This window comes from Eleginops maclovinus, chromosome 13, assembly GCF_036324505.1.
Source record: "Eleginops maclovinus isolate JMC-PN-2008 ecotype Puerto Natales chromosome 13, JC_Emac_rtc_rv5, whole genome shotgun sequence".
NCBI classification, from domain to species: Eukaryota; Metazoa; Chordata; class Actinopteri; order Perciformes; family Eleginopidae; genus Eleginops; species Eleginops maclovinus.
In genome coordinates, this window is record NC_086361.1 from 8195805 (window position 1) to 8207837 (window position 12033).

The window sequence follows — 12033 nt, forward strand, 5'->3', positions numbered from 1 at the left end:
CAAATACAGAAGATAAGGGAAGAGATAAATGAGATACTCAGGACAGATATAGAAAAGAGGGCAAGATTTGTAAAGCAGACCTACTATGAATCAGGCCCAAAAGCAACAAGACTCTTAGCTAGACGCCTGCGGAAACAACAGGCCATTAACACAATTCATAAAATAAAGAACCCTCAAACCAACCAATTATCACACGAACCAGATGAAATAGAAAGAATATTTGAAGAATACTACAAGAAACTCTACTCTAAACCATTATCAGCTGATGAAAAGACAAGAAGAAGTTCTCTTGACACACTTGACCTGCCAACTATTGGTGAGACACAGAATGACACAATGATGTCACAATTTACAGTTAAGGAGCTAGAAGCTGCAATTAGTAGCTTAAAGGCTAGTAAATCACCAGGTAGTGATGGGTATCCTTCAGAATGGTATAAGGCCTTTCAGAAGGAGCTAACACCTTTGCTTCTGTCTTGTTTTAACTGGACCCATAACGAGGGTGGGGCCCCTCCATTGTGGAAGGAAGCAATTATTACCGTTCTACCCAAAGAAGGCAAAGATAAAGAAGACTCCAAAAACTATAGGCCAATTTCACTGTTAAATGTAGACTACAAACTATATACATCAATTATTTGCAAAAGACTTGAGGCCCTCATACCAGATTTGATTGATGAAGATCAAACTGGTTTTATTAAAGGACGCCAAACACACGATAATATTAGAAGAACTCTCCATATTCTGGACAACACTCAAAAAAGTGGCACAAGTACAATTCTGGTTAGTTTGGATGCCGAAAAGGCATTCGATAGTGTTAGTTGGTTATTCTTGTATGAGGTACTAAAGAGATATGGCTTCAATGAAAAGGTAATCCAATGTATTAAAACTATTTATCAAGATCCCACAGCTAAGATCAGAGTAAACGGAAGCCTGTTCAATACAATTCAGTTGGAGAGGGGGACAAGACAAGGTTGTTGTCTGTCCCCCACTCTTTTTGCTGAATATGTCGAGCCTTTAGCACAGGCAATAAGGCAGAGTGAGGAACTACAGGGTGTCAATGTAGGGGGGACAGAACATATCATTGACCTATTCGCGGATGATGTCATTGTTTTTCTTGAACAACCAGATATATGTTTCCCACACCTAATGTCTCTACTGGAAACGTATGAAAACTATTCAGGGTATAAACTGAATATATCAAAAACACTAATTCTCACCTTAAATTATTCTCCATCCCGACAAATAAGAGATACATATCATTTGAAATGGAATTCTAAATCAATGAAGTATCTTGGTGTAACTCTGAGTAAAACACTTCCTGACATGTTTGAAAACAATTATAGCGAAATTGAAAAAAGCATTCAAAAAGATATTGAAAGGTGGTCTACCCTTCCGTTAGACTTCAGTGCTAGAATACAGATAGTCAAAATGAATATTCTAATATTCTAACTCGTTATTTTAGAACACCAAAGATCAAATCTAGGCAAATCGCTATACAACAAGACTGCTGGAGACTATGTGGGAGCAAGGGGGCAGACCATGCACACATCTTCTGGAACTGTATAAAAATGAGGATATACTGGCAAAATGTTAACTCAGTTGTAAAAACTGTCTTGGGATATGAAATCCCAAATACTTGTCCAGTGATGTATCTTGGGAATATTGAGGAGGTTGTAATGAAAGAAGACCTGTACTTGACTAAAGTATTACTCGCAGCAAGTAAGAAAGCGGTCACAAGAAACTGGCTCAATGTAAATACTCCAAAACAGGAACAGTGGTTGGAAATTGCTCGTTCTCCAGCTTCTGCTTCATGCTCTCTCTGTGGTAGATCACCGATTCTCCCTTCAGGTGCCTCGAGTTCGACGTGTACATGGTACACACACACACGAAACGCTGCTATGTGAGAAAACACCTCGCAAAGCAAACAGAGCCTCACAAGGCAACCGCTTGTTCCAAGGCCAGAACCCGGGACAACGCTCCTCACATCTCTGTGAGACGAGAGAGAAGGAGGCAAGGGAGGAGAGCAAGTAATGAAATGAGACCAGACTAGACATGATAGCATGAATGTAAAACGGGTTGAGGGAACAAGAAATATATAGGGCAGGAGCGAGAAAAGAGGAAATAAAGTGAGAGTGCAGGGACGATTGAGGATAAGGGTTCTAAGAGAGGTTGCATGGAGAGTGGGAGGAAATATGAAGACCTACAAGACGGCTTGAAATATATTGCAGCAGGGATAGGTAAGGTGAAAGGGGGTGAAAACAGGGAATTAATACCAGGAAGGACAATGTAAAGTTTACGAGATGGTGTAAAGTTTCCAACATGTTGTCTTTTTGATGTACGACTTCTTTAAAAGTCAAAACTTACAATGAAGTTGTAAAGCTAGCTGAGAAGCAAAACAGACAAGGAACAAGGAATAAATGACAGAAAAAATGCAAAACATTCCTGTGAATAATATTTATCTAGGGCTTTTATTGTGAAAGGTATAATTGATATAATTATGTATTTGTTATGAATTTTGTATTTGTGTGAAATGATTTTAAAGGGATTTTAAATTTCTAGCACTTTTGAATTATTATTGTCTCTATAGCTTGATAAAGAAATATTATGATTTATTAGAATAATTCTATCTTTTTCTATTAGTCATTTTCCAACAGATTCCCCATTCATATCATTCAAAGACTAATGTATTAAATAAGTCATGTTTGAATAACAGGGTTCCTGCAGTTGCTTGAAATCCTTGAAAACATTTTCATTATAATTTTGAGTTTGGTTTGAAAAGTTCTTGAAACTGATCTTTTGTTTCCATTTTAAATTTGTCAATTTCTTGCTCTTTTGTTGTGTTACTGCACCATAAAATGCAATGAAACGGGATGAGGAAGAGCAATAATTAGTGTCCTGTTTATACTGTATGCACTTTATGTAATTTACCACAGCAGTAAGGGGCTGAAAACACTTGAAAGTTCTCCTTGAAATGCTTCAGTTTGACCTCTTAGACGGGCTGGAGACCTTTTGAATTACCACAGTGCCTCGCTGCTCTACTCTTCTCCTTACTCTGGCTTTGTGCTTTTAAGAACCTGTGTTTTATGTCTTTCAGCAATCTGCCAAAATCCACAATGATAAAGATCCACAAGCTGCAGGATCCAGAGAGGATGTGCAGTGAAGCTCAGGAGGAGGAAGAAGAGGACGTTTAAGAATAAAAGAGACGGACGTTAGCATGGTGTGAACCTTGCTGGATATTTCAGTATTCTGAGTGTGTGTGTGTGTGTGTGTGTGTGTGTGTGTGTGTGTGACTAAAGAGACAGGGATAAGTGTTTGTGTTGCCCAGATGCTGATTAACCATCTCAAAAGCTTTACGGAGAGAAAGGGTCAGAAAAACTCTGCAGAGACAACATTGCTACTGTTCAAGTAAGGAAGGTTCACCCATAACCAACTGGCATTATTGTACGTTTTGAGGGATTAGGGAATAGGTTGGGGAGATTGGGTAAAACATCCTTAGTTTTGTGCCTTAATGCAAGATACAGTTGAGCTCAAATTGATTAAAAACTGGAGTCAGACTATGTGGAGCACTTCCAAACTTACAGTCTTTTCATACAATTGTATTTTTCTCCAAAATCTGAGTTTTTTTCCACAGTTGACGGACAAATAAAAGCTGTTTTTGTGCATAAAACACCTTTTGTTTAGATTTGTTTATCTATATCAGTTTGCTAATACATGTTTGAGAAGATTTAAGAAAGGTATTGTTACCAGCTGATATTAAAACATCAGAGCAACAGAACAGAAGTTAATTATAAGCACAGGACCTAACCTGCACTGACAACAAACCAACAAGGATGATGACTTGATTTATCACTCTCAATCTTATTGTACAACACTTTGATCTTAGCTATGAAACCAGCGCTGAACCCAAATTTCTCCATTACTTTCCAGAAGAAGCTGTGCTCGACGCGGTCAAAAGCTTTTTCCTGATCTAGAGAAATCAGACCAGTATTAATGCCCAATGAGCTGGAGACCTCCAAAACATCTCGACACCCTGATAAAAAGGAGGTAGCCCACTTAACTTTAAAATGTTTAAATCAGTTAAAAACAGAGCAGCATCCAGCCCCAGGTTACTCGCGCGTCTTAGAATGCAGCTGCTCTCATCTCTCCACACCAAATCAGCCGGGCCGGTAAGATACCTTTGCAGAAACTGCACTCTAAAAGTGTCTGTTCGGCTGGCCAGGTGGACAAGGCCATGTCCCCCCTCGTCTCTAGATAAAAACAGCACCCCCTGTGGCACCCAGTGTAGCCCATCCCAAAAGAAATCTACCAATCTCTTTTGCATTTGGGCCAGTAGGCCTGAGGGAGGGTCTACACAGGTAAGACGGTGCCACAGTTGGGATGCCACAAGGTTGTTTAAAACCAAAACTCTACCTTTAAAAGACATCTGCGGGAGCAGCCACTTCCATTTGGACAGTTTTTCCTCAATCTTCTCTGTGGCGTTCTCCCAGTTCTTCTGGACTATATTTGTGTTCCCTGCGAACACACCTAGGTACTTTATGCCATCTCTTTTCCATGTCATGCCCTGGGGAAGACGTGGGAGACCGCCACGACACTCACCGACAGCGAGGGCCTCACTCTTCTTCCAATTGACCCTCGCTGCCGATGCTGAACTAAAATCTGTCACAATATTGGTTAAAATGTCTGCATCCCTCTGGTCACTAATAAAAACAACGAGGTCGTCCGCATACGCAGATAAAACCGTGTTTCCATTAAAACCAGGTAAAAACAGCCCTTGGAATTTGGAGCGTATTTTGCACAGGAGGGGTTCTAGGGAGAGTGCAGTGCATGCGCACGCAGCAACCGGCAGTGAGAGCTAGAGTTTGAGAAAGTTTGGAGTGAAAGTTTGGTGTTTGTGTTTTCTTATCTTATTTATTCGGCAAAGTGCTTCGACGTTTACTGTATAGCTCTTGTTTCACTGTGTGCACGTGTTAAGTAAGAAACACAGCTGATATTCCAGAAGGAAGTCCCCCCATAAAATGCAAAGACTGTCTGCATCACAAATGACTATCCTGCGACTCACCTTTCCAGTAGAGCTCTCTCCCCTCTCACTCTCTCTGCCCTGACTCCTATAGGTCAATAGGGGTGGTGGTGTGATTATTCTTAGTGTATTATTATTATTATTATTATTATTATTATTATTATTATTATTATTCTTATTCTTATTGTCATTATTATCCACATAATCAAACGTGAATGAGCTCAGCTCCTGTTTCACTGTGTGTATCTGATGCTGGAGCTGATGATCCAGAAGGAAGTCACCCAAAAGATAGTATATGGTAAAAATAAAAATAAACTGCACAGCTAACTCTATAAACAACCAGGACCTTCACAGTGCATTTCAGATTAACTAGCTAGCTATGTAGCAGCGTTCTTTTAGAGCTGAAATGTAACTTTTGACTGCAAAACATCTAAGGTAAGACATGCACAGAGATCTTCTACAGCACACAACACACGCTGTCTCCTGTACAGGGGGCTCTCTGCAAGCCCGGTTTTTATTTGTCAAACAGGGAGCATTTCGTTCATTAATTACATGGGACTTTCTGTTGTTAGCTGGGGGGCCGGAGCTAACTTATTGTCACCAACAGCAGTGATCAATACTAACTCTCTTGAAAAAATGTCGTATATCCATTCTTGTTCACGTTCTTCTCCTTATGCTGCTCTAGTCGGTGCTGTGTGCTCCAATCCCGGTACACACATGCTGCGGGTACCCAGATGCAGAGACGAGTGCAACCTAGGTTGCAGTGAAAACGTGGACTGGATTTCAGTGATGTGGGCGTGCTCTATGAACAAGTGGAATGGATTGGATAACGACGCACTGACCCTGACTCTCTACCTTTCACTAAAGGGAAACTAACATTTATGATCATATTTAAGTGAATAATGACTGGTTGTATGATTATTTATGTGAACTCATATTGTGGCGACATTATATTGAATTTGACGGCATTTTAAAAAAAACAATTAATAAATGAACATAAAATTATTTAGGGGGGCTTAAGAATATTTTAAAATAGGCCTAATGACGCCACTGGTCATAATCATCTACTTTAACGTGAAAACGGAGGTTGAGCTCCGCGTTCCGATTGTTCAGTATCATATAGACCTGTCTGCGATGAGACACCACGTGCTTCAGTAACTGAGACTTACACCCAGACAGCATCTTCTTCACCGGAGAAACAAGTTTCCCGTGTCTGGATATCTCTCTACTGAGTAACTCATCAGTTATGAAGGGAGGGACGTTGGATAGAACCACTTTGGTTGCGGGGAGCGTCAGCCGCTGCACCCGCACAAACATTTCACTCACCGTGATGCCCGTCTCGATAACGCGGTTCACTTTCTCCACCTGGTCCAGAAAGATCACGACTGCACTGTTCATCCGCGCCAGGCACTTAATGCTGCTGTGTCCGACCTTATCTCCCACAGCCAGCCCGATATCCTCCACAGTGCATGGGAAGCCGGCCACCGATATTTTAATGCCATGCTTCCGCGTGAGTTTGGAAAAGTCTCCATTCACCATGACGTGAGACGCCGGCCGGCGAGACACCGTCAGGAGAAACCCGCAAAACACCCCAAAAACACCACCAAAAGACACAAAAAGTAAAGCAAATTAAACTACCACCGATAAACTATATTAAATTAACACCCATAAACGGAAAATATAACGCAACAAGTGTCGCTCTTTTCTTCCACTCGCCCTCCGAAAATCTCCCAGCATGCACCGGAAGAAGAAGAAGTGCTCGCATCCCTTGTCACGATACGCACACACTGTGTCACTTATCGTGTAGTTTATTAGGGCTTTGGATTAACACGTTACAAACTGCATTGCGGAGCTAACTCACGCGTGTCTCTATAACTTGTTCAACTGTACAGCGGAGACCGGAACTACGTCACCGCGTAATATAACTGATAACGTTCATACCATCATTACATTACATCTCCCCCTTTTGAGACAATAAACTAAAAGTAACCTTTACCAGAACTGAGTCCATTCAGAGTATCCTAAAACATAAATAAACAATACTTACTCCAATTGCAGATTCAGGTAAGTAAATTAAGTCTTAATCAAAATTAAATCTATTTTTACCAAGAGCAATTTCTTCTCATTTTTTTCCAGAACCCATTCCCCATTCATACTACTGTACTGTAGTATTTGTAACACATTAATATAAACATTACCCTTAAGTGCATTAGCAACATTAACTGCAGAAAACATTTCTTTCTTTCTCCTTTTTTTTTTTTTTTTTTTACATTTTGTCCATTGAACTAAATCTGTTTCAGTAGGGAAACCTGAAAAAAAAAAAATTAGGCATTAGCAATAAAGCAGTCAGCAGTCATAAATCACTCATTGAGTCTGAACCGGAGAGGTGGTCTGATTTCACGGCCCCTGGAGGTCAGTCTGGCTGTGCCACTGGACAGAGTAGGCCGTGCCGGTGTTCCCTGTGTAGTCTCTGGTGTAGGCCCCGGTGATGCTGTGTGGCCCCTGGTGACCATCACAGGAAGTGGACTGCTGACGGGACGTGCTGGGCTGGTCTCGGGCTGTAGTTGTGGTTCTGCAGGCCCGGTGGTCTCAGCAGGCCCGGTGGTCTCAGGAACAGCCTGGAGGTGTCTCCTGTTACGCCGCAACACTGTGCCGTTGTCCATCTTGACCATGTAGGATCTGGGTTGTTCCGCTTTCCCCAACACCTGCGCAGGGGTCTTCCACCCCTTGTCTGTGTCCAGCTTGACACGCACTGCCTGACCTGTTGGCAGCTCTGGGAGATGGAGGGTGGAGTGTCGGCGGTTGTAGAAGTACTCGTAAGATCTCTTGGCTTTAGAGTCATTTGTTCTTACTTGTTCAGGGCTTATTGGAGTCATTTGCAAGTTTTGCTCCAATGTGGGGACTGTGGTGCGAATCTGTCGTCCCAGCATCAGTTGAGCCGGACTGGCCCCCGTTGCAGCAATGGGTGTGGCCAGATAGCTCATCAGGGCAAGGTACGGGTCTGGTTGTTTCAGCAGTCTTTTAGCAGTCTGGACTGCTCTCTCGGCTGCCCCGTTGGCCTGGGGGTAGTGGGGGCTCGAGGTTGTGCGCGTGAACCCGTACTCTTTGCAAAAGTCAGTGAATTCAGCTGACGTGAACTGCAGACCATTGTCGCTGACTAGTTCGAGAGGTACACCCCATCGGCTGAAGATGGCTTTGAGGCGCGTGATGACCTGCTGGCTTGATGTAGAAGGTAAGTGTACCATTTCGACATACCTGGAATAGTAGTCCACGACTACTAGATACTGCTTCCCTTCCAGCTCGCATAAGTCAGCAGCGATCCTCTGCCAAGGCCCCTCTGGCAGGGCCGTAGTGATGAGAGGCTCACGCCTCTGCTTGGGCTTGTGCTCTATGCAGAACTTGCACTGCGTCACGGTTGTTTTGATGTCGCCTCCGATGCCAGGCCACCAGACAGAGAGCCTGGCTCTCTCACGGCACTTCGTCAGTCCTTGGTGACCTGTATGGATTCTTTTCAGAATGTCTGCTCTCAGTCCTTTTGGAATCACAATTCTGTCGTCGTACAGAACTAGTCCCCCCGCTTCAGAGAGGTGATGCCTGGCAGAATAGAGTGCAGAGAAGGAGGAAAAGTTGTGTCTCTTACGCCAGCCGTTTCGCACACTGGAGATGATCGCCTGAAGGTCTGGATCCATCCGCGTTGCTCCTCTTATCTCCTCCAACTTCTCTGGTGACATCGGCTTGTTTGTCACCACTGCATCGACGTACGCCTCGACGTGGCGCTCCGTCTCTGACTCGGCCTCCTGAGTCAGAGGGCTCCTGGACAGTGCATCTGCCACGATCAGCTGCTTTCCTGGAACATGGACAGCTGTCGCATTGAACCGCATCAGGCGCATCAACAGTCTCTGGCACCGCACGGGTGCTTTGTCCAGGTCACATGCATTTATCAATGGGACTAGCGGCTTGTGGTCTGTCTGGAGGCAAAAACTGTCTAGCCCCTGTACATAACGTACAAAGCGTTCGCATGACCACACCGCTGCCAAGCACTCCTTTTCTATTTGGGAGTAGCGTTTCTCGGTTTCTGTAAGAGTGCGTGAGCAGAATGCAACAGGTTTCAACTCACCGCTGTGCTCCTGGAGTAGTGTGGCGCCCAGGCCGTAGCTGCTGGCGTCCGCGCTGACGATGGTGCGGCGGTTGGAGTCGTAGTAGGCCAGTGCTGGGGCTGACGAGAGCATGTCTTTGGCTTTCTGCAGCGCTCTCTCTTGGAGGTCACCCCATGCCCACGCACTGTCCTTCTTGAGCAGGTCAGTGACTGGGTGTAGCGCGGTTGAGAGGCCTGGCAGGAACCTCCCCAGGTAGTTGATCATGCCCAGGACCTGGCGCAGCTCTCCCACGTTGTTTGGGCTGGGCATCTCAGTGATTGCACTCACTTTGCTTTTGTCTACTTTCATGCCCTCTGCGCTGATTATGTGTCCGAAGTAGCCGGTCTCCGACTTGTTGAACCGGCACTTTGCTTTGTTCAGTTTCAGTCCAGACCGCCTGATGGTCTGGAGGACTGTGTTCAGCCGCCTGTTGTGCTCCTCCTCGTCCGCACCGTAGACGAGTATGTCGTCCATCACGACCACGACTCCCTCATGGCCCCCGAGCAGGTCGGTCATCAGTCTCTGGAAAATCTCAGGGGCTGAAGAGATCCCGAATGGGAGCCGCCTGAAACAGAACCTGCCCATGGGTGTGATGAAGGTGGTCAGTTTTTGGCTGTCGGGGTCCAGGGGAATTTGCCAGAAGCCACTAGAGGCATCTAGCGTGGAGAACACCTTTGCCCCCGCTAGCTTGGGAGCAATGTCCTCCAGTGTGGGCAAAACATACCGTTCTCGCTTGACAGCCTTGTTGAGCCTCTTGAGGTCCACGCACACTCTGACCTGGTCTTTATTCTTTTTTTCCGCAGGCACCATGGGTGCGCACCAGTCGGTGGGCCCTGTGACATGCTCGATTATGCCCATCTCCAACATGCGCCCCAGCTCCTTTTCGACCTTTGGCAGGAGGGGAAACGGCACCCGGCGCGGCGTTGTGGCGACATAGGGCTCCACGCCTGGTTTCAGCTCGATTTTGACAGGGTCGCACTGTAGGAGTCCTATTTCTCCGAATAGGTCGTCCGTCACGGTGCACACTGCATTCAGCCGTTTCACAAGGCCCATGGATTTTGCCACTCCTCCCCCCAGTAGGTTCTGTGCAAACTGTCCTTTGATTACCGTTATCCAGAAGGCATACTTTTGGCCCTTGTGCCGGCATGTGGCCAGGAATCTGCCTATGCACTTTACTTCCCCGCCTGGGCTTGTGGCACTGACTGTAGTCTTAGCTAATTGGGGCTTGTTTGGCATTTTGTTGTACGTTTTCACAGTCATTACAGTAATGTCTGCCGCCGTGTCAATTTTAAAGTCAACTAGACTATTGTTGATGGGAAGTGTGACACGCCAATCATCACTGAAATCTGGCTGCTCAACTACTGTATGGGCCTGATTTGTCACTGCACCGATAAAGAAAGCTTGATCATCATCATCATCATCGTCAAATTCGTGTGTCACAGCCATTAATTGTTTTGTCATTTTGCTTTTGCACACCAGTTCAAAGTGTCCTAGCTTACCGCATCCCCGGCATTCCTTGTCGTGTGCGGGGCAACGTTCTTCACGTGCGTGTGTCCTGCCACACCGTGAGCAGCATCCATTTTGTTTGCTGTACTCCTCTCGTTTGGGACCGTTTCGTCCATCTCGCTGCCACCTGCCCTTGCCGCGTTTCCAGCCTGCCTGTCCCCTTTGTCCCACAGCATTCACTGAGCACTCTGCCCGCTCCTCGCTCTGCTTCTTGATCTGCTCGCTCTGTCGGGCTAGCTGGATAGCCCTCTCCAGCGTAAGATCCGCCTCAAGTTGCAACTTTTGTGAGACCTCGCTATCTAGGATGCCAATGACGAGTCGGTCTCTAATTTGTTCATCCTTTGTTATGCCGAATTCACAGTATTGGGCTAGCTCATAAAGGCTCCTCACGAAAGATTCCACCATTTCTCCAGCCCTCTGCACACGCTTGTGGAAGCATGCTCGCTCATGTATCACGTTGCGCTTAGGCACGAAGTGATCATTAAACCTAGCTATAACTATATCGTAGTCAAGTTCTGGGTTATCACTTTCGTCGTCCTCCGTATACACAAACGATTCATAAATTGGCTCTGCTTCTTTCCCCATCGAATACAGAAGAGCGTTGACTTGTACCTCACAGTTCTCTTTGTTGAGCTTGGAAGCCGCTCGAAACCTGTCGAATCGGCGCCTCCACACTGGCCATTCCCCTGGCCGGGTAAAGTCAAACTGTTCTGGCGGTCCAAACTTGGCCATCTTAGTTCTTTCGGCGTTCAGTCCGTAACTTCTGACACCATGTCACGATACGCACACACTGTGTCACTTATCGTGTAGTTTATTAGGGCTTTGGATTAACACGTTACAAACTGCATTGCGGAGCTAACTCACGCGTGTCTCTATAACTTGTTCAACTGTACAGCGGAGACCGGAACTACGTCACCGCGTAATATAACTGATAACGTTCATACCATCATTACATTACATCCCTAATACAACGTCATCTCATATTCCAGAGCTGATTGGATGGTGCGAGTGCCCGGGAAGTGTATTTGAGAACAGGAGACGAGAGAGAGCAGAGAGAGACTGTGGTGGCAATATTTTTGGATGTTGAGAAAGCGTATGATATGTTATGGGTTGAGGGTCTTTTAATGAAGATGCACACATTAGGGATTAAAGGAAATATGTTTAATTGGGTTCTGGATTTTTTAAACAATAGGAGTATTCAGGTTAAAATGGGCCCAGAAATTTCTAAAAGGATTGTTGTATAAAATGGTACCCCTCAAGGCAGTGTGGTAAGCCCATTGATTTTTAATATCATATTTTTTCAAAAGTACAGCCTGGAATTGGTAGATCTTTATTTGCAGATGATAGCAGTTTATGGAAAAGAGGGAAGAATGTTAA